Source organism: Condylura cristata, unplaced genomic scaffold, assembly GCF_000260355.1.
Source record: "Condylura cristata isolate star-nosed mole 26May11 unplaced genomic scaffold, ConCri1.0 scaffold00035, whole genome shotgun sequence".
NCBI classification, from domain to species: domain Eukaryota; kingdom Metazoa; phylum Chordata; class Mammalia; order Eulipotyphla; family Talpidae; genus Condylura; species Condylura cristata.
This window is the reverse complement of record NW_004567136.1, coordinates 6,362,789-6,387,416: the sequence shown is the minus strand read 5'-3', so window position 1 is coordinate 6,387,416 and position 24,628 is coordinate 6,362,789. Positions and strand designations below refer to the sequence as shown.

General features: G+C 39.9%; 1 long non-coding RNA gene across 1 annotated transcript in view; it reads right to left on the bottom strand.

Annotated features, from left to right (window-relative positions):
- LOC105854366 overlaps positions 1-11,839 on the bottom strand; it is a 28,126-nt gene extending 16,287 nt beyond the window's left edge. The window contains exon 1 of the long non-coding RNA XR_001146044.1: positions 11,672-11,839. This is a non-coding gene — a long non-coding RNA (uncharacterized LOC105854366). The remainder of the gene's footprint in view (positions 1-11,671) is intronic.
- Positions 11,840-24,628: the final 12,789 nt, after the last annotated feature.

The window sequence follows — 24,628 nt, the reverse complement described above, 5'->3', positions numbered from 1 at the left end:
CCCTGCTTGCTTGGTGCTGCATTTCCGGGGTGGACCTCTCTTTCCTTCCTCTGTCTGACTTGACTTTCTCTGACTTATGACATTGAACTTACGACCTTCCTAGTCCACCCACGTTGTTCCTGGTGGCAGGTAGTCACCTCTTCTTCACAGCCGAGTAGTATTCCGCTGCCTGTCACAACACCACATCTTTTCATTCCCCTTTGGGCACTTGCTTGCTTGTTTCCAACTCTTGGTTATTGTGAGCAACGATACCATCAACACAGGGGTGCAGGAGTAGGAGAACTGGATCATATGGGGTTTCTATTTTGCATTCTTCAGGGAAGATCCATACTATTTTACCAATTTATGTTTCCACCAACAGTCCAGCAAGGGTTCCCTTTCATATCTTTGTCAATACCTGTTGCTGCTTGTCTTTTCAAACATAGTCATTCTCAGTTTGAGGTGGTATCATCTTGTGGTTTTTAAATATTGACTTGAAGTTATTATCTAAGTCATGTTTTAAATCACAGCTGCCACAGACTGAAAATACATTTAATCATTTAATCACAATTGCCCTATGATGATCCCCACTCTCTAGTTGAGGGAACTTGAGAGTTACACAGCAAATAAAGGGGAGAACCAACACCCAAATCTGAATTTCCTTCTACTCCAGCCTCCCACTCTCCCACACTAGGTTATGAGACACCATGTTCGTCAGGTCTTCTGATTCCTCACAATAGCTGGGGAAGCTCACCTCAGGGAAGAACACAAAGCATTGAATGCAACTCCTGACATAGATATATCTGCCAAAGTATATTAAATATTGATCATTTAAGTGGATTGAGAGGTTAATTTTATTTTGTAAAACATCTTCATGAAAATGTTCTAGTAACAACTCAGGTCCACATCCAATAAAAAGCCTGATCATAGGGGCCTCCCTGGTGGCACAGTGGGTTAAAGCACAGCACCAACAAGCAAAGCCACTGCAGCGTGAGTTCGATTCCCGCCCAGGAGGTGATGTACATGGCGCAGCAGACCTCCCCTGACCCGCCCGCTGGTCCCCTCAGAAGTGTACTTCGTCAGTTGGCCTGTCCTGCTCCCCACTCTGTGCCTGGTGAATCTTCTCACCACCTCTGCACCTGTGGCCTGTACCCCAGTTCTGTATGCATAAATAAATAAATCTTTAAAAAAAAAAGGCTGAACATGTTCCACTTCAGGCGGGTTAAGTCTGTCTCTGTGCCATTAAAAAAATCTACATTAAATAAAGTACCATACCATCTTAAGATTTATTCATTTACATGAAGCGACTCCAGGGTGTAACACTTTAATCTATAAAAAGTACTAACTAAAAGTAACCGTTCCCATGGCAACACACTGCCTGCATCAGTCCTCTCTAAAGGCAAAGCACTTTGGAAATGAGCATTTACAGATGCCCCAGACTCGTCGAAATTCCATGGAATGGATTTTAAATCACTGTTAACACACGGAGTTCTAGTCTTAGATTCAAAAGTAGATCACAGAGCTTGTCACCTACATACAATATTTTAAAATTAAAGGAGAATTATTTCATCAGGTGAACAATTGCCAATCTCATGTATGTATATGCATGTGTGTTTATATACATGTTTATATGTGTATGTATATATGTATATGTTTATATAATATATATAAACTATGCACACACGCATACATGTGTATACATGCGTGTATGTGTGTATATATAAAAATTTACAAAGCATTGTTTTTGTAATATATATTTATAATATATATAATGTTATATGTATACATACATGTATATATGTATACATAAAAAGTGGATTTAAAAATGCATGTAGATGGGCAAGGTCCTGGAATAGTGATGGTGATTTCACAAAGGGACTTGAGGTTGCAGGACACTCTTTCCACATGAAACCACATCAGACACAGAAAGTAGAAAATTGGATTCTTAAAAATTATTTCACAGTAGCATATTTTTGTTTTGCTTTCTTAAAAACTGTGGTAAGATGCATATAACTTTTGCCAGCATTACCATTTTCCTGCATCACATCCAGAGGAGCTTGATACACTCCTGATGTGCAACCGTCATGCCCACCCATGTTCAGTGCACTTGTCATTCTGCAAAACTGAACTCTGTCCCTATTAGACACTAACCCCCAAGTTTGCCCTTTTCTAGCCATCCTTCCACTTTCTGTCTCTGATTCTGACCTCTGGTGCCTCACATAAGGGTAATCACACTGTGGCTTTGTGCTGGCTTATTTCTCTTAGCATCATGACTTAAGGTTCATTCACATTGTAGCATGTGCTAAACTTGACTTCCTTTGCAAGGCCACATAATATTCTAGTATATAGAGAGAGCAAAATTTACAAGCAATGCTTTTAATGTGCTTAATCTTTCTTTGTCTGTGGGAAATTTTTTTCTTCTAAAAAACTCTATCTTGGGATAAATGATTTTCTTTATGCTACAGTAAAATATATATCAAGAAAGTTATTGGTGCTCAGATTGAAGGATCCACTCATAATGTAGTAACTTTCCCTTATGGTCTGTTATTTGCTTGGAGATAAAAATAGAGATTTCAACCTCAGAGCAAAGAGTCACTTATTGTATTTATTTAGTGTGTTATAATTAAAATTGTTGTGAATTCTGCAGCTTCATTTTGCAGAGGCTGAGAAAACCTTTTTTCAGTTTGGTTCAAGTAAATTCACACTTTCTGAATTCCATTTTGTGTTTTTAGGATCTAAAAATGAATCTAGGATTAAAAGCAAAATGCAGCCACACCATCGAGGCAAGGCTGGGCTCACATGGAAGTGGCAGGGCGTAGGCAACATCAGCAAGGGCCCAAAGGGCAAGTTCACAAATGCCTGAATCTCTGTACTGGAATTGGAAACCCAGGACCTTTATTGCGCATGCGTTTACCCCAACGTTTCATTCTTTCTTTTCGTTTTAAGTTTGCCTTATTTTTTTTTTTAAGATTTATTTATGCATACAGAACTGAAATACAGGCCAGAGATTCAGGGGTGTTGAGAGAACTCACCAGAGACAGAGCGGGGAGCAGAACAGGCCAGCTGACGAAGTACACTGCTGAGGGGAGCAGCGGGCGGGTCAGGAGAGGTCTGCGGAGCCATGTGGGTCACCTGGGGGTGGTGATGGGGGGATCGAACTCATGCTGAAGTGGCTTTAGCTTCTTAGCGCTGTGCTTTAAACGGCTGTGCCACTAGGGAGGGCCCTAAGTTTGCCTTATTTTAAAACATTATTAGCTTTCTTATATTGGACCCTGACCACATTTCCCCAACTCTTCACTAAGCTCCCTAAGTCCATCAACTCCGCTTTCACCTTTGATATGCAATATTTTTAGATTATTGGAGCATTTTAAGATGAAAAGAAAACACTCCAGTGAGAGGAAGTCTCTAAGTGTATTTGCTCTGTCACTAGAGTTTTGAAGAGGGCAAGCGCCTTGGGGACTATGGGGACCTTTGCTATTTTTCATGCTCTTGCTCTGTACCCTGTCTCCATGTTAGAATTGCTTCTGTCAGGGGAGGGGCATCAGATCCTCCTCTCCAGCTACAGTGTGACCCCAAATCTGACACAGTGGCTGGGCAATGACCTTGGCAAAGCCAAATGCTGAAGGCCATATCATCACAGTGATAGTGACTCCGTGACTGGTAGCCGTGTCCCAATGGAAGTCTCCCTCCGGTGTCATTCCTGAAGTGCCTGCTCATTTCCCTTCTTTTCACAGCGAAGTCCAGAGGAAGGGAGAAAGATTCCCTTCCATAGCTCTGGTAAAAGAAAAAAAAAATTTTCTTTCCTGTAGGACACAGCAAGCTTTTCAAATTGATCACTTGCTTGAGTTGGATTTCATGCCACTTCTGAATTGTTCTAGGGCAAGGAGAATGGGTCATCCTTTGACCAAACACCTCTTAGATCTGGTAGTGTAATTTACTTCTACAAAGACACATGCAGTTTCCTATCAGGGGAGGAGGAGAACCACATAAAACCCAGAACTCTGTTAGGAAGGAGGAAGAGAAGAATATCATTGCATAGAAGATTCTGGATGCACATACAGCATCCAGTATGGGCTTCATATGTGTTCAGTGTGTTGCCATTTTCTCATGAGCGAGAGACAACGTGAGTACAGTGTCTAGATTTAGCGAGAGAGAACGTGAGCACAGTGTCTAGATTTGCATAGGCATAAAATGTATCTGAAAGGATACCTAAAAAATTGTTTATGCCCCTGCACGTGAGAAGACCCAGATATTTGTAGACAGAGAAAGGGGAAACATTGTACTCCACATTCATTTATATCTTTAAAATTTGAACCATGTGAATATATTGCTGATTCAAAAAACAATTAAGATTTTAAGATAAAGACAAGCTTTCAGAAGCATGACAGTGTCACTGGGCCCAAATGCTCCAAGTGGGACCTGCCTCAGATGAAGTAGAAGCTAGGTGTGTTTATTCTTCCAAAGGCTCAGGGTGCAGCTATTGGGTCAAACAGTCTCTCTCACACAATACACAACAATTTTTGGAGGCATCACAGTCTTAGTTCACACTTAGGAAAGGAAGTCCTTTTTTTTTTTAAGATTTATTTATTCATGCAAGAACTGGGGTACAGGCCAGCAGTGTGGAGGGCTAAAAGGATTCACCAGAGACAGAGTGGGGAGAAGAACAAGCAGATTGGCCAAAATACACTGCTGCAGGGCACAGTGGGCGAGACAGGAGGGGTCTGATGCACCATGTGGGTCAGCTCCCTGGCTGGGAATTGAACTGGTGCTGCTGTGGCTGCAGGTGGCTTCACAGTGCTGCAATTTAACCACTTACACCACCAGGGAGGCCCAAAGAAAGGAACTCTTTTCATAACTATAGTCTCTGCCTCCAGTCCTCCAGTGGGGAGAGTCCTTTTCCTGATTACTATAGAGGGTGACTGGGCATCTCCTTCCATTTTTAACCTTGAAAGCAGGACCCTCAATAAAGGGCAATTTTACCTCTCCACCCCCCAAACATTTCTGACAATATCTAGAGACATGGGGTGCTACAGGCATTTGATAGGTAGAGCAGAGAGGCTGCTTAGCATCCCACAATGTACCGGACAGCCCACCTCAGTCTCTATACCTCCCACACATCAGTAGTGCAACTGTTGAGAAACACTGCTGTACAACAAAGGTCCAAGACAAGAATCTAAGAAGCTCTCAATGGCCACCATTTAATAAAACACCTCACTGGAATTACCATTTGTCTTACTCCCCATAAGAATTTTTACTAGAAATCTGATGCACAAAACAGAAGCTGGGGGGAGACTATGTTCTGGAACAAGCAAAGCCCCAGGACTTAATGGAGTGAAGCACTGATCTCTCAGAAGTTTCTTTCCTATAACAGATTCTAAGAAACTATTTACTCGTGTTTCCTTCTTATAGATTCTTATTAGAGAACTGTAGCCTTTGACCCATGGGAAATTAGTCCACTAAACTTGAATGTACTTCTGTATCCTAACATGATAAAGAGCCGGAATAGATCATGCATGTTCTACAGGAGTGCAGCTTTCAGTGGAGTGACTTATATTTTCAAAAATTGGACTCAGATACTTACTACACCCCTGGACGGAAGTTCAGTGTTCTTGCTGGGATTTCTCTGGGCTTCAGGGGGTGAGTCCTGATCCCCTGCTCTGGCTGACCTCTTTAGCTCCTGGGCTCCTCAACCCTCATCATATTTTCTCTGCTCCCTCAAACTGCCCTTTCCCTTTGGTTTCCCCCAACCCCTCACATGAAGCAAACCTTTCTGTGGGGTCAGAATGAGAAAAGGAGTCATCTGGTGCAAGGCCAACTGTAAAGTAAACACCCCCCATGCCTGTCCTTAAAGTCCTTTGATCAACTCACCAGTGGGAATATCTTTACTGGCCAATTTCTCCAAGATCATTAGGCTTCTACCCAGTTTGCTCAACTGCGCGTGTTCTATTCCATTTGCCTCCCATCTTCCTTTTCCCTTCCTTGAACTTCTGTTTTCTTTTTATGCCAACCGGTGATACTACTTCTTTGTTAGGCACTTCTGGGCAAATCACTCCCTCGGGGCTTTGTCTCCCATTCAAAATATTATCTAAGACAGAGAGACCATTTTATCATTAACCACATGCTGGTACTTCCTATTCAGCTAATAAATCATTCTTTCGGTCACACTACTGTTTGATAATCTTTTCAGTAATGCAAATTGAATTTTTCAAATAGCTTCATAGAATCTGTTAAGGTGATCATAAGGTTTTCACTCATAATTATTAATGAAAGGAATTACTTTGTCAAAGGATTCTCTCACTCTTAATTATGTCTTGCTTAGTTGTTTTGTGTATTTCTTATAATGCTTTTTCTTTAAATATAAACTTGGAGATCTGTAAGACTTAACAACAGGATATGCATGTATGTGTGAGAGCCATCCTCATGAGATTTTAGCAGCATAATGTATTAATTTAGGATAATAAGTTAAGAAGATTTCCTTCCTTCTCTGCTTTAGGACAGTTTAAATAACCTGTAGAGTGGCTTTGTAAGTAGCATACAAAGTAGATTTCAGAGTAAGGACAACTGGCAGAGACAAAGAGGAAAAATTTACCTTACCTTTAGAGGCACAGACATAAAGAATTTTGCCTGATATGAGTTCTCAAAAGTAGCCAATTGATAGAGACAGAAAGTCCCTGGTGGCTACCAGAAGCTGGGGGCACACACAAGGGGCTTGTTTAATGAGTAAAGTTTCTGATTGAACAAGAGGAACATCTTCTGGAGCTTAGTTTCTCAACACCGTGAATGTACTTAACACCACTGAACTGTAGACTTAAAAGTAGGCAAATGTAAGTGTTAGTTATATATTTTTTACCACAATTTAAAAAACATGTGAAACAAAAACTGATAGAACTTCATGGAGAAATAGAAAAATCCACTGCAACAACTGGAGCCTTCAATATCCTTCCCTCAGAAATCATCCGATCCAGGAGGCAGAAAATCAGTAAATATGTATTTGAACAAACAATACTATTAATCATCACGATCCCTTGGAGGATTATGTTATCCAACAGCAGCAGAATATACATTATTTCAAGTTCTCATGGAACATTCTCCAGACAAATCCACTTTCTGGGCCATAAAACACCTACACAAATGTGAAGAAATAATAATCATACAAAATATGCTTTCAGACCACAATGGCATTAAATTAGAAATTGATTAACAGAAAGATAGCTAGAAAATCCAAAAATATTGGAGGGTAAAAATATGCTTCTAAGTAACACATGTCAAAAAGGAATTTTCAGAAGAAATTGAAAAACTGAACTAAAAAAACTTATTGAAGTTTCTGGAATACACAAAATCTGTGGTACAGAAAGTATAGCATATACATATACATACACATGAATATACATGAAAGGAAGAAAAATAATAATTTAAGCTTTCAGTTTAAGAAAAGGAAGAACAAGTTAAATCTAAAGTAAGCAGAAGAGAATAAAAAAGAAAGCATAAATTAGTGATAATGAAACAGGAAATTAATAAAGAAAATGTTAAAAAACACACAACAACTGATTCTCTGAAGAGATTAACAAAAGACTAATAAACCTGATAAATTTCTAATTCCACATAAGAAAAAAGAGATTACTGACCTCACTAATGAATGTGGGTTATCACCACTGAGCCTGTGGACATTAAGAGGAAACTAAGAACTCTATGATCACAGATTTAACAATTTAAATGATATGGATCAATTCCTTGAAAGATGAAGTTTACCAAAACTTACCCAAAGAAAAACAGTATTTGGGCCCTTTCTGGTTACGCAGCAGGTTGGAGCACTGCACTGCGAAGCTAAGCCAAGCTGTGGTCCCTTCAGTGAGAGTTGGCTCCCCTGCCCCGGAGGTGACCACATGGCATGGCAGACCTCTCCTGACCAGCCCTCTGCTCCCCTCAGCAGGATATTACATCACTCTGCCTGTTCTGCTCCCCACTCTGTCTCTGGTGAATCTTCTCACCACCTCTGCACCTCTGGCCTGTACCCCATTTCTGTATGCATAAATAAGTAAAATCTTAAAAAAGAAAGAAAGAAAAACAGATATTTGAACAGGTCTACATTTATTAATGAAGTTGAATATAGAATTAATAACCTTCAAGACAGAAAGCATCAGATATAGATGGTTTCATAGGTGAATTCTACAAGTCATTGAAGTAAGAGATGTTACCAATTCTCCATTCCAGAAAATAACAGTGAGGGGATACTTCCAAACTTATTCTATGGACTTATATAAGCCTGAAGCCAAACTAGTTGAAGCCACTACAAGAAAGAAAAATCTCAGCAAGATATTTTGTACATAAAGACAAGCTGATTCCAAAGGTTATGTGCAAAGGCAAAATATCCAGACAGCCAACACAATATTACAGACACAAGCTCAAGTGACTGACATAAGCTGACTTCAAGACTTAACTATAAGCTATAGTGACTCAGGCAGTGTGGCGTTGGTGAAAGAATAAATAAATAGATCAGTGGAACAAATGAAGAATGCAAAAATAAACTCATACAAATACAAATATCTTGTCAAAGATAACTGATCTTTGACAAATGAGCAAAAAAAAAAATAGCACTAGAAAAATGCGAAAGTATTTGAATCTGGACAGAGACTTCACTTTTTACACAAAATTAACTCAAAATCAAGGCTGTAAAATTTCTACTAGGTAACTTAAGGTAACCTCGGGTTGAGCTATGACTTGCTAGAAACAACATCAAAAGTTCAACCCATGGTAAGTTGGGTTTCATTAATATTAAAAACGTCTGACCTACAAATGATACTGTTAAGAGAGTGAAAAGACAAACTACAGTCTGAGAGAAAATATTTACAAAAAGCGTATCTGATAAAGAACTGTTATCCAAAATATACAAAGGACTCTTTGAAAATATCATAAGAAAACAAACAATCCTATTAAAGAATGAGCAAAAGTTTGAAGAGGCACCACACCAAAGAAGACACACAGATGGCAAATAAGCATATGAAAAGATGGTTGGTATCATGTGCCATTATAGAAATGCAAATGAAAACAAGATACCATTATACAACTATCAGGAAAGCTAAAACTCCAAATGACAAACTTAAAATGCTGTTGTGTTGAGGAGTAACAAGGGCTCTCATTTATTGTCGACAAGAATACAAAACCACTTGGAAGACAGTTTGGAAGTTCCTTACAAAGTTAAACATACTTTTACTAGATGAGCCAGCAACTGTGCTTCTAGGTATTTCCTTAATGATCTGCAACACGTACATATAAAAGTCTGCATTAATTTAATTGCCAAAACTTGGAAGCAAGGCAAGATGTCTTTCAGTAGGTGAATGAATAAACAAACCGTGGCACATCCATACAATGGAATATTACTCAGTGCTAAAAAGAAATGAGCTATCAAGTCATTAAAAGACATGGAATGAAGCAGAAAGCCAACCTGAAAGCTTACATTCTATATGATGCCAAATATATGTCATTCTGGAAAAATCTGAACTGTGGGGACAATAAAAAGATTAGTGGTTACCAGGAACAAGGGTACAGGAGATGATGAACAGAGAACAGAGGATTTTTAGGGCACTGGAAATATCGTGGCCCTGTTTCATTCAATGTCATTTCATTAAAATGTTGATGACTACAAATCACTCCCATCTGGGCCACCATCTGCGTGGAGTTGGCACATCCTCCCCACGTCTGCATGGGTTTTGTCCAGGTGCTTGGTTTCCTCCCACACCCCAGAGATGTGCACACAGACACTGGCAGACATTGGCATGTCTCCACTGCCCCAGATAAGAGTGAGGGAGAGAGAGAGAGAGAGACCGAAAGAGAGAGAGAGTGTGTGCATGTGAGATGTACCCCGTGATGGAAAGATGTCCCATCCAAGCTGGGGTCCTGCCTTGTGCCCTGACTTGCCTGGATCAGCTCTGACCATCCATGACCTGGAGCTGAAATGCACAGGTTGGAAAATAAATGAATGAGTGAATACAAATGACTGTTGAACTTTACAAGTATTTTGTATCTCGATTTATAAGTAGGTCTTGATCTATAATGATGACCAAGAATATGCCGTAGGAACTTCAGTCTTGTTTATTGCAATCAGCCTGTGGTTAAATTGGTTTTGCTAGATGGAAGTTTGCTTAAAGTGAGCTTCCAATGCTCTGTCACCAACAGTAAGTGAGGACTTACTCTACAGTTCCTTAATGGTGGCGCTATGTCATTATTCATTTGTGCAAACTCATAGGCTATACAAGCGTGAACTTTACAACAAACTCTGGATTTGGGGCGACAGTGATCTGTTCCAGTCTCCCTCTCCAGGGATTGATTTTGTCTGTGTCCCAACTTTACCCATTGTCCACATGCTGGGTTTCAGCGTGAAGGGCTCAGACCTTGTGACCTGGGTTCCACTGCAGTCATCAACTATGAGCCCAAGGATTTCTGGTCTTTGAGCAGCTCTACTCCCCTGCTGGAAGTTGGTGAGCTTTTTTTCCCAGATGCTGGGATCAGAGGTTAGGATCTGGATCAGATAATCTTGAAAGGTTCTTTCAAATTCTATAATTCCCTGATGACCTTAAAACAATATTGGAAACATTTGTCATCTTCTACTGTTCCTATGTATCATCTTCTTAAGTCTCAACAAAGCATTCATGCTTTGAAGATGTTTTGCGCTTTCCAAACCTTTTTACCTGATTTCAGATAAATTATTACTGAAACTTGCCCTTTGAGGATGTATTTAGTGTTCCATTTTTGTATCATAAAACTACAGAATGTCTTAACTATGTTTTCAGATACATCTAGGGCAGTAAATCCCTTCTGGATATTTTTCTCTGAAATTACACTGAAAAAAAAAATAAACAGCTGTCAGGAATATGAAGTCAAAGCTGCTAGATTGCTGACTCGGTGCTCTGGAAGTTAAAGCCGTCCTAGAATGCAAGCCACATTTCCTGACATTGAAGTCCTCCTTTTCTTTTCTGAGGGTCAGTGTAAATGAGCTGTGAGAAGTGGCGGCTCAACGTGTGAGCACCAGCAACAGCCAGCATTCTAGCTGTACAGACGTGTTCAGTTAATATTCAAAATGGGATTCATACCTAACTTATAATTTGGAAAGCCTGTTCTTAATGATTTTCTTTATCCATTGAAACTACTGGATTATATGTTTCTTTATGATTTAGTCTTGCTTCTCTCAGCAAGACCCCCAACAATAAAATAGTTATAGTGAAAACAATATTTTTCTAATACAAAACTCCTGCATTGGATCCTTAAACCATATTTTATTCCAACCACTTTCATCTTGAAGTCATCAAAAGGCCTCTGCCCAGGACAGAGAGCAGATATGTGACCTCTTTGGCAAGAATCCAGGTATGAAATCCAGGCTTTGGATTTGGTCAATTCTCCATTTTTAGTTATGGTAACATTGGTTTAAAGTACTATATTATTTTCAGGATGACAGCCTCAAACCTCAACAAATGCATCTGTCACACCATACCCACCACCAAACATTCGGTTCCATCTGCCACACTTTCCACACCCTCTAAACTCCCCCCTCCGCGGCCCCACCCTCTGGAAACCACCACGCCCTTGTCAGAGTCCAGGGCTGTGTTCTTTCATGTTGTCATGAATGGCAAGATTTCATCTTTGTTATGGGGGGTGCTAGACTACTTATATATATATCATATATTTTTTATCCACTCACGTGTCAAGAAGCACTTAAAAATTTCCAGATCTTGGCTGCTGTGAATTGTGCTGCAGTTCAAACGGCCCAGACCTGACTTGCAGCTTACCCCATCTTCTAAGGTGAGGAGAGACTCGAGACCTTCCATCTTTCCCTGCTGGGTCTTGGAGAGATCACGGGGAGACTGCCTTCCCCCTCTAAAGGACAGAAGGGACAAGAAAAGCAGGGTCAGTCTGGTCAAGTGATCAGCCTGAGGTGGGTGCTGAGTGTCCTTCGTGAAGTTCCACGAGGAAGGGGTGCAGATTGCTTGGGCTCTGCGAGAAGCTACCGGGGGCGGGGGGGCGTCCCCTGAGTCAACAGAGATGAGGGCCCTGCTTCCGAGCACTAGCAGAGTGGTAACCCAGACTCTTCCAATCCCCAGCAACACAGCCCAACACCAGCCCGCAGGCTGGCGGCCAGGCTATGGTGGTGGGGGAGGCGGGCTTCAAGGGGTGCATGAAGGACCCGAGGGACTCCTGCAGAGTGGAAGCCAGTGTGATGGAAGAGAAGCCGGGACCAGGCCTGGAGCTGTGCGGAGTCCATCTCGTTTTAGACTAAAAACTGCAATTAATGGCTATATTGTCTAATTTGGAGCTACAAAAATGTATGTAAATGTTCTCCTAAGAAAATCATTTGTCACTATGTATGGTGATGATATAAACTGAACTTACTGTGATCATTCTGCAATACAGCAAAGCCTGGAATCCTTCTGCTGTTCACCTAAAACTAATACAATGTTATATGTCAGTGATGCCTTAATAAAAAAATGAGAAAAAGAAAATAAACAAAAAAACCCTGGAATTATTTGCTCAGGAGTCATACATACTGCCTAGAGTTGTTCTCGATCACGTTCATTGGTCGATATTGTTATTTTACATTTAACCAGGAGTTCTGCTGGTTGAAAGAAAACCCTATCACAACCCCCCACCCCTATTTTTGTCATCTGCGGCAACAAAAAGCCAAAGGGCCTCAAGATCACAAATGTTCAAAGGGCCGAATGAATAGAGGATTGTGTCTGCAGGCAGCGGGCGGTTGCATAAAGGACAGCTTGTGTGGACCCTGCTCGAAATCAGCTGGACAGTGAGCATCAGTGCTCTTGAGCCTGCCTGCTCCTCTCGCAGCTGGCTCAGCAGAGAACTCAGGGCACTCAGTGTCTAAACTGCCTGGAGGCAGTTTGCTGGGGCCCATCACTTCTTTGGGGATGACGTTGACTGAATTTATACTAGCCCAGACATTAGCTAACCTGGTGCGGGTTGTCAACGAAGACAATGATGGGCAATTCCAAGTTCAACTTGGATTTATATATATTTTTCTCTTTCACATCCAGATTTTAGGTTGATTTTCAGGCATATTTAGGTTAATTATGGGATTTTTTGGTATGAGCATTTTTTTTATTATTGTGGTAAGATACATGCAATTGAAGTTGCCATTTTAACTATTCGAAAGTGTGCAAGTGTGCAATTCAGGGGTGGTTCCTGCATTCACACTGCTGTACAAGTATCATCACCACCCAGTTTTAGAATCAATTTTGGGAAAGATCTCTGCAATTCTGACTCTCTTCTTATATATTTAGGAAGAAGTAAATTTTTCTTTTTCTTGTTCAATCAGGATGTTTGTTTTTAACCTAATTTTGAAGATCTTTTCATGTCTTGTATACACTAAAAAGTGAAAAGGGAACATAGGGAAGTGTCTGGAACGATCTTCAAACTAGAAGTGTACAAAAAACTAGTCACTAATAAAGCACATGATTTCTTTACTATTACATATACACATCGTTTTTCCTTTATAGCCTTTTTACAAGGCTTGAAAAAAATCTAAACAAGTACAATACAGATGAAGAAAGTCATTAATTATATATGTGTTACTCTGTATAAACAAAGCAACTCTCCCACTCATTTTTATATTTTTAAAAAACATTATACATGAATATTTTTAAAGTCCTTAACTGTATGGTGAGATAAGTAATTTGTTTCTTTCATGTCTTCTCAAATGTATTTCTATTAATAAACACACTCACACACACATACACTTGAAAGCTCTGATTTTATTTAGGAGGCTAGTGCTTGAAGGCAAAAGACCAAAATATTGGCACAAAAAAAAGTGTTGTCAGGAAAATTTGGGGTTGTTGTCTTAATAACATAAGTCATGATTAAGGCTCTTTGTGACCCTTTGTTGTGGGTTGATGAGGCTGTAATTAAGTTCTCATTCTTTTTATTGGTCATAGCTTTTCACTATTATCTTTTTATAGCCACCTTCTCTTACTGGTAAAACGCCTCATCCTAATTTTGGGGTACCTTCTTACATAAGCATCATCATAAGGAGAAATGATTCTTCTACTAGTCCTGCATATTTGCTTGCTACTTTTCACATTGTAATAGAATAGCCAGAGTTAGTTGCCTCTAAACATTATTATTTTTTTCAGGGCAATTATAACTATAAACTTTGCCTTCAGCTTTTCCTAGAATTTGTGTTATTACTGCTTCCCACTTCCATCACCTGTATAACTACTATAGATGATGGTACATTTAAGAAAATCATTTTGGTAAATGGTGGCTAAATCATGAAAAAGTTGGGGCCCTCCCAGATGACCCTCCCTGATGGTGCAAGGGGTTAAAGCACAGCACTATGAAACTCTCTGCAGCCAGTGCAACACAGAGTTCGATCCCCAGCCAGGGAGGTGACCTACATGGCACAGCAGACCTCTCCTGACCAGCCCACTGCTCCCCTCAGCTACATATTTCAGTAGAGCTGCCCTTCTGCTCCCTACTGTCTCTGTGAATCCTCTCAGCCTCCCGTACCCCTGGCAGGACCCCAATTCTGTATGCATAACTACATAAATCTTTTTTTTTTTTTAAAGAAAATATTGGGGAAAGCTCACTACCAAAGACTGGATTTCCACAAGCTCAAGCCAAATGGTCATGCCAGGAAAATGTTTAATGACTTACAATAAGCCACCTGTTTCCTTTGCATTGTCACATCCTTTCACCCTTCCAGTCATCAGTTACTTCCCTCTCTTCTTTAAGTTCATCCTATGAGCTACATGTTGTAAATACCAACACCTGTTCAAGAAATCATGATTTAGGATAGAAAAGTGAAGAGTAGAGAGATGTGGTCCTTGACCACATCTAGGTGGCATCTTCAGAAGGGAGTCGGGGACAGGTTTCCTGGTAGCTGTCTGGCCACGAGAGGAGCCACCAAAAAGCAACTTGGGTTTCACAAATCAAAGACCTTGCTAGAATTCAGATAGATGTTGCCTTCTGAGGTTTGTCTCTCAAATGCTCGCGCAAATCCAGATAGGAATGTGGTACAGCAGTCTTCCTATGCACTACTGTTGCCTTAAGTCCCTCCTGCCCTCACTTTGTTTAATCAGCCAGGGAGCTATGGGGACAGTTTGAACATGAGGTCTATGGCTGGAAATAGCGATGATCTCAGAGAGCATTTGGGTTCATGATCTTTTTGCTTCTAGCTGTGAGAGAGGTTGTTTCTAAAGATGGTTCTACCAATCTGTCCCATCCGGAATGTCCTTTTGCAATGTGACTTTCCCAACAAAGAGATGAAGGTTCTTTGATCAGTAAAATGTAGTGGAAGTGACACTGTATGGATTCTCAGACTAGGCCTTAAGCAACCTAGTAGCTTCTGTGTCCTGCCCTCTTGCTAACTAAATGCCATACACAGAAGTCCTGGCTAGCCTGATGGAGAGGTTGCATGGAAAGAAAGATGCCTGCATGAAAACTAGCCTTATATGGAGAACCTAGGTGCCCAAGCTGATGGCCGGTACTTCCAGCAGAGAGATAGCTTGAGTCTTCTAAACCTGGATGGTCCAGCTGATCCCACTGGAAGACATGAGCTCTTCCTACCAATCCTACCAATCCTGGCTACATTCCTGACTCACAGACCTGTGAGCAATCAAATGAATATTGCTTGAAGCCACTAGATGCTGGGATTGCTTATTACATAGCATTAAATAACTGACACAGACAGGTGTCTGGAAGTAGAGGGGCCCATAGCAAAACCCTAAAATATTTGACATTTGTTTAGATATTAAGGTGAAGGGAGGAGTCATGAAATGTTTAGGGATACCTGAAACAGCAGTGAAAAAATTGACATTGGAGGCTAAAAAAAAGTGCTCTCTATGATATAGGTGGGATTTTTGGCCACATTATCACCTGCGGCGTCATGGAAGATAGAACACACAGCTAATGAAATTGCTGGCCTGAATGAGGAGATTCACTCACAGAATATTGAAACTGATGGCAACCTACTGATATGAGAAAAGATATGTGCAAATCATCGGTCTGATAATGGGTTAGTGTCCACAATATACAAAGAACTCCTACAACACAACAGCAAAATAACAGTAATCTGACTTAACTGACTGAGGTTCTGAGCAGATGTTTTTCCAAAGAAGATATACACATGGTCAACAGTTCTGCTAAACATTACTAATCAGGTGCTGAACATCACTAATCAGCAGGGAGAAGTAGATCAAAATCACAATGAACTATCACCTCACACCTGCAAAAATAGCCATGGTGGGGAGAGGGGACGGATTGACAAGTGTTAGTGGGGATGTGGAGAAAAAGGAATCCTTGTGCACCATTCGTGGGCATATCGATTGGTGAGGCCACCAAAATGGAAAAGCGGAGAGGAACCCTCAAAACATTAAAAATAGAACTACAGGGCTCACCCTCATGGTGCAACAGATTAAAGCACCACACTATGAGGCTCTCAGAAGCCACTGCAGCTCGAGTTCAATCCCCAGTCAGGGAGCTGACCCACATGGCACGGCAGACCTCTCCTGACCCGCCCACTGCTCCCCTCAGCAGTGTATTTCAGTAAATCTGTCTGTTCTGTTCCCACTCTGTCTCTGGTGAATCCTTTCACCCACCACACCTCTGGCCTGTATCCCCGTTCTGTAAGCATAAATAAATAAATCTTTAAAAAAAAATAGAACTACAGTATAATCCAGCAATCCCATTTCTTGGTATTTATCTGGAGAAGACTAAATCACTAACTGGAAAGGAAATATACACCCCAAGTACACTAGAGTATTACTCACAACAGGCAAGGTATGGAAGCAACCATCCTCATGGGGGCTTGGATAAAGAAATGTGATATGTGTGTGGTTTACACATCTTATGTATATATCATAATATCTAGGATATCTATTCCATATGTAAATTTGGAATATCACTCAGACATAGGAGAAGGAAATTGTGTTACTTGTGACAACATGGATGTACCTTAAGGGCATTACGCAAAGTGAAATTTTAGAGAAAGACAAATACCAAATAATCTCACATGTGGTATTTTCACAAAGAGACAAATACTGTAAGATCTTCTCACTGATAAGTGGTTTAGGGGAAAAAAAGCTTATAGGTGCAGAGAATAGACTGATGGTTGCCAGAAGCCAAGGTCAAAGAAGTCAAACTGAACAAACTTCCAGTTAAAAAGTAAATCATTGGGATACAATGTATTGCATATGACTATAGTTGATGACACCGTATTGCAAATTTGAAATTTTTACTAAGAGAATAAATCTTAAAGTTCCATCATGAGAAAAACATAATATGTATTTTTGAGAAAAAAAATAATTACGCCATATGTAACTACATATGGTGAAGATATTAACAATTTGTTGTGCTGATTATTTCACAATATATACAAATATTGAATCATTATGTGCATCTAACATTGATACATGTTATATGTCAATTATAGATCTATAAACAATATAGAAAGTTCATCTGGCCTTCCTGGTGGCGCAGCGGGTTAAAGCACAGCACTAAGAAGCTTAAGCCACTTCAGCATGAGTTTGATCCCCACCGAGCCCTGGAGGTGATTCATGTGGCACGGCAGACCTCTCCTGACCCGCCCGCTGCTCCCCTCAAGTAGTGTATTTCAGTAGATCTGCCTGTTCTGCTCCCCACTCTGTCTCTGGTGAATCCTCTCACCACTCCTGCATCTCTGGCCTGTACCCCAGTTCTGTATGCATAAATAAATAAATCTTTTTAAAAAGTTCATTTGGTTTCTTTCAGCATCATTGTTAAAATACAGAGCAAGTTTACACAAGGAACTGTTTAATTTTTAGAAAAAATAAAGAAGAAATACAGGAGATGGGATAGATTCCCTAGCCAGCAAAATATTCACGGAGTAAAGATTAATTCAAAGGTTTGGCTATAAGATATCTGATTAAAGTCTCTGTAAGAGGTAAGATGTCTGCTGTTTATAAAAGGAAAAACCTGGAAACAATCCAAATGTCCTAAAATAAATAATTGGTTCAAAAAGATGTGGTATATATACACAATGGAATATTACTTGGCAACGAGAAAAGATAAACCCATGCCATTGCAGTGACAAAGGGATCATGCTCAGTGAAAAAAGTGAGAAGGAAAAAGAAAAATATTGAATGGTTTCACTTACAGAAGGAATACAGGGAAACCAAATGAGACATAGGGGGAAAAATAACAATTATAAACCAGAGATATCCTGCAAAGTAGGGGTGGAAGGAGGGATGGGAAGAGGGGAGGGAGGAACACAGGGGACTGTGGTGATGGAGCGTGTGCAAACTGAGGGAGGAAATTCTATGGCATCTACACCTGAGTGGGGAAGTAAACATTGTTTTAAAATGAATTTATATGTATGTGTGTGTGTGTGTGTACATTTTTTAAAAAAGAGGTAAGATGTCTGGCTAGATTTCATATTTTTAGTGAACCCGTGGCTGCTTCTGCTCCCATCCCACTCCTCTCTATAGATGGTAGAAGATTCTAAGAGTGTTGCCACACCCCTTGCTGTGGGCAATAGAAGACATGCAACCACCTTCCTGACTTTGAGGACCACAAACACCCCAGTTCCTATCAGCATTGTATACTCACTACCCCACACATTCTTTTCCTGTTACACTCTTTATCATGCAAAACAGATTCCTCAAAAGCACCGTTCCCATGAGTCATGTGATATAAGATAGGCTATTACAAGGACCTGAGGGAACAGTGAGGTGGGGAAACTCAATTTTACAATCATTGTTATTAAAGTTTCGTTACCAAATACATCTACATGCTTAGCCACAAGTCTTCAGCCAAACTGGTTAGCCCTCCCTTTCCCTCTTCATCTCTCTCTCCTCCCTTCCCAAATCTTTGTGAGTGCACTCAGTCCCGGGGCTGCATTTAAACAACCGAAGTCGCTCCTAAGCTGGAGCATCCTTCCCTCCCTCCCTCGTTCCCATTCATCTTCTGTTAGCAGAAAACCAGAGAGAGATTTCTTTCTTCCCTGGGATATATTATGCTGCCTTCCTCTAAGGGCAGTAGTAATTATGGGTAATTTCGGCTCTATTTTCCCCTTAATTTTAGAGCATACTAAGTAAAAACAACAGTTTAGATAAAAATTTATAGAATAATCTGGAGTTCCACAACAGAAATCATTAAGAACAATAAGGTGCTGAGAATCTGAGTTTTATTCTAAGTGAAATTTAGTACTACTTTATCCTTTTTTAGATCATGATTATAAAGAAAATAATAACATTTAAAATTGAGATACAGATCTATTAAGGGCAAAAATAAGGCGGGATGGAAGAAGAGGTTGAGACTCTTTAAGATTCCCACCCATAGCGTCAGATAATTGCTTGACTCTGGCCATTGATTTCAGAAGCTCAAGAGCTAAACAAATACCAAACTGCAATGAAACTTTTTTTAAACTATTGGCTGGTATGCTTATTTTAATTATAAAATTTTAATTATAATATTTAAAGCTAGTTAGAACATATAATTTAGGCATATTTGTTATTTTGACAATTTGTATTTGTATAGATAAAGTGCAGTGTGTCATGTAGGCAAAGCTGTTGAAATTTTGCCAAAGTGGTTCTTGATAATTTAGAAACTAAGCACAAACTTATAAAAAGGAAGATTATTAGGTGGAAGTATGTGAAAATATAAAACTGCTCATCAGAAGACCCACTAACAAGTCAAAAGTCAGAGTAAACTAGAAAAACATTTGCAACGGGGATTAATTCAAAACATAGCAATAAGAAAAAGGCAACACAATAGAAAATTATGAGACAAACAGGCAATTTACCAATAAGAGGAAAAGCACAATTCCACTTATTAGGGAAGATAAAGGCAAACTGAAATGTCATCTCCTCATTATCAGACTGGCAGCAAGCACAGTCCTCACACCAGCAAGTGCTGGCCAAGCATAGAATAACGTGGCAGGGTTACCTCTAGTGGGCGTACAGGAAGAACAATATACTGGAACTTTCTATCGAACTTTCTACCGAAGATGGAGATGTACATATCACATGACCCAGAAATTCAACTCATGATTCTAGATGGAAGGGTGTTGTTAATCTCTGTGGAATTTTGACTTAAATGAAAGGAAAAAGTAGTATTGTTATTAGCATATTTTCAGTTTGGCAAACAACTTTCAATCACCTGTCATCTTAGTGGGGGCCACATTTAGTAGAGCCGGTTCACGGTCTACCAAGGGGTCCACACGTAAGACTGAGGTCTACACGACTGTTAGTCAACGCCTGGTCCCTTGGTGGGGTGCTGGACATCACAGCTTTAACAAGGGCACTTCTGTCAATGGAAGGATGCCAACTGCTGTTTTTGAGCAGGGACAGAAATGAGGACATCTTACTCGGTCTTCCTGCTGGCATTTCGCACCAATACTTAGAAAGCATACCATGTGTTCTAATTGTTCCAACTCTTTTTACTTATTTACTTTTTAATGCTGGCTAGCCCCAAATCTTACTTTCCTGTTAATGGATGTGAGCTATAGTGAGAAAATTATATCTCTGTTTCAAATCCTATCTTTAGGTTTTTATACTTTGATCAGTTACCTTTGTACTGGATCTCTGAAAGATTAGGGTACCAGTATACTGAAACAAAACTATTTCCTGCCTCTCTTCCCAAACGCTACCATTCCATTTTATCATTACAGTAATGTGCTCTATTTGTCAGTGTTTATTAGACTTTTTGGTCTGTCTGTAGGCATAATCCTACAAATTAATAATAACAAATGAAGCACAGTAACAGTATTTGCAATGTGAATACTAATTATTGCAGAAATATATGGCATGATTACACCCACAGAAAAGAAAATGGAATTCTAGATCTCCAGAAACATTTATCAAGTATCAAAGCTCAATGTATTCTCTTTTGATGTTTTTTTTCATCTTTTTCTGCCTAATCTAGGTCACATTCAGCTACCACTGATTCTGTTGTGGTGTGTCCTTTTTCTTGAATTCCTTTTTTCCTCACTGGCTGTCGTGAGTAACATCTTTTGTGAACTGGGTGACAGTCACTTTTCCAAGTTCTGGCACATTTGAAAACAGTTTTGATGGCCACACTGCTTTACTGTCTGATTAGAAAGGTGGTATCTTCTGAGTCTTACTGTTTTGAAGGTAATCCTTTTTGTTATTTCAAAACCTTTAGATTCTCTCTATAAATCTGGAGTTCTGAACTCCTCCCTCCAACCCCCCTGCTTTTTCATTCCCTCTTTACCTCTATTATCTGCTCCTGGAAATCTTATTTGATAGATAGTTAGTGACCTGGATCTATTCTCTTGCCTCTTAGCCTCTCTTACATTTTGCTAGTTTTACTACATCTCAACAGATTTCTTGCCAGCTTGCTCTTTGCCATGACCTTCAAGTCCACCCACTCAAGTGTTTTTTGGCAAGCATATCTGAATTGGTAGGAAGTCTTTCTTGCTCTGTCTGATCCTTTTTCATTCCAACTAATCTTATTTCTGTGGATAAAATATCCTATCTAGCTTTTAAGAATCCTAATTCGAATTTTAAAATTCTTATCTCTTCCTTGGAGTATTATTTTTCCAGATCAGCTGTTTGGTTTATTCACTTGGGTCCTTTTCATAGAATTGGTTGATTGTAGTATTTACCATTTTACATGTATAAGTCAGTGGTATTAAGTATCAAAGGGAAACAACTCATCCCACTACTCCCCGCCCCCGCTTCTCCTAGCCTACAGTACCCCATTCTACTCTGTCTCTATGAATTGGACTCATCCATGGATATAATAGGACTGGAATCATACAGTATTTGTCCATTTTGTTTTTGCTTATTTCACTTTGCATTGAGTTTTCATAACTAGGTTTAAGACTGCTGGTTTCATCCAGAGTCTGGAGATCCTTAGGTCTGCACATCTTAATGAAGGAATGATGGGGTGGCGGGGGGCTCAGGGCATCTAAGTCTGTCCTCTGTGCAGGTAGGCACGGTGGGTTTGAGGGTGGGCGTTTGAGGGTGTTCCGGAGAATGAGTACTTTCGAGGTCCGTCTCCATCCTTGTTGCTGTCCTTGATGAGTAGTGCAAGTGTTTTGGGGGTGCTCTCAAGCCTGCTGGGGCTCTTGCCCTTTTCCTAGTCCTCACTCCCCAGAACCCCTTTCCAGGATGTTGTATTTTTACAGGGAGCAGTTCTCTGGTATTAATATTTTTCTAGTTCCTGAGCTCTGTATAAGGGAGAGGGGGACAAGCCCCACTGACCGTGCCCCAAGAAACATGATCTTTCTTCAAGCACCCTAGTAACTGATCTGCTGCCCACACCCACAGTCTACATCCTCACACCCCACTCTAGCTACTGGTTGAGTATGTGCTGGGGACTTTTACTGTTTTAGTTGGGGTTTTGTATACAGAAAATAATACTTATAATTATTTGTTCTAGTTCATGTATTTAAAATCACAAAGATAAAAATCTTGTTTTCCTTAAATTTGCAGCTTACCTTATAGTTCATTTTATTTAAACAATTGATCATTTCAATCAAAATAAGAGCAATTCTTTTCACAATCTTTTTTCAGTTAACATACATTTAACATATTTACATCTTTCCATTCCTTAGTATTTCATAGTTTAATTTTAATACAGTACACTCTCACATACACCAGGGCAGGGTAACAAAGGCTTCCTAAGCATTTAAGCTGCTCTTACCGAATTCAGCCTTATAAGTTATGTCAATAAAATCCTTTTAAGTCTTTCAAAATCATTAAAAATAACCAGCAATTGTATGGTTATTTTCAAATGCAATTTACATAAGAGTACACTGAGCTTTAGAGATTATAAGTCATTCATCTAACCAAAGGGGGTGAAACAAGCATATTGGACCAACTAATATGCCAAGGTCAAAAGGTGGGATCTGTGCTCCCAGTAAAAACACTGGAACCCCAATGGGGCACAAGACCCCGGGAGTCTAGGCTGCCAATCATCTTATATGCTAGTCTGGTTGGCCACAGCTAGCAGTTTCCAAATTCATGACTTTCAACTAAGATTTCACGCATTGTAGCTATTAGTCAATTCGAATGAACCAATTTCAATTTATGAAGATCCTGAGGCCCCCCCCCCGACCCCAAATAATCTGACCATAAATTCTGAGTCCTTTTCAGATCTTGGTTTTAAATTTCATTGTTTGTAACTTCATGAAAATTCCTGCACCAAAGCTTGAACTATTCTAATAGAATTTTGAGACATTTATTCAGCTGTAACCTGTTAAAATTTCTTATCTTCCAAGCATAATAAATGACCATCTAAGGCACCTTATTTCTTTATTATGCCATTTAAACAACTTGTTCTATTTCTTTTCTGTATTCATTAAGATTGTCTAATTAGTACATGTCAGAATTTCATATATCAACAGTGTATGCCTGAGTCTTCTGAAATTTTTAATTTCATTTCATGAAAGTAAAAGAGCATTAAGATATGATCAAGCTTAGTTTCTGTTATTGATTTTCTGGTATTATTAGCCTTTGGTATTATTTGACTTCAGATCACTCCTCTCCATTTTTTACCGTCCGTGATAGTCTTTCAACCTATCTTAACCTGTGACATGTCTAGATTTTAAAATATTATCATTTAAAACTCTAGCCACTAGCACAGTGTCTGGCAAATAATATATATTCAGCAATTATTGATCAGATGGAACGGATACTGAACGGGCTAAGTATTTTCTTTAGTCACTTGTGGCTCAGTCATCCAGATTATTTTTAGGAGGGATTTGGAAGATACATTAAAAGGTTGGCAAAGAATGAGCACACAGGAAATGTTCTTCAACTGCCTCTCTGGTTGTCTTGTGAAATTTAATACTCCCTATCTGTCATAACCTCAATCTGACAATTAGAGCCATGCTTGGACCTCCCAATTGGTGATGATTAACTTCAGAGATTTTTATCAAAACCCCGCAAGGCCATCTCATTGTGCAAGGAGCAAACACTGTAATCAAGGGTTTTTTGTTTTATTACCAAGTGATTTGTGCCACTAACCCATTCCTGACCCTGTCCCTGCCCACCTCTTGATTAGTCCTGATGATGCCAGCTGTGGCTCTGGGTAAAAAGCAGAAAACACCAGATGGTGTCATACCTACTTAGACATACAGGAAAAACAAACAAGATCATTTAATGAGGGGAGGTATAGAGCAGCCTGAGCAATATTAAGATGTTGGATGTGAAAACTGGAGGCTGAACACATTTCAGTAATTTACCTATAGACTTTGAAGAGAAATTCTAGAATCTTGAGGAAACATGTAACTCTTGTTTTAAAAAATGTGATAACACTCACAAGTGACTAAGCCCCTCTATGGCAGAGGTGGCAGGCTGCTTCCCCAACATCTTCTCTCTCCATCTTCCTTAGTAACATAACTCGGGTTCTGCTCAGAGGGTCAACTGCACGAAGCTAAACAACTTACTTTTCTCAGCCTCCCTTGCAGGTCAGCGGTATTCCATGACAGTTAATTAGAAGCTTTTGGTTGAAATCTCCTGAAACTCTCTCTAAAGTGGGGCCAATGTGAAAGAGAGAAGAGCCTCTTTGCCTCCTTCTAGTCTCCTAAAGTGCAGGTTCCGGCTGGAGCCCTGGCAGCTAACTTGTGACCTTGAAAATGGAAACAACATGCTGAAGAACACAGAGCAGAAATCAGAAAGTGCCTGGATCTTGCTGACTTCGT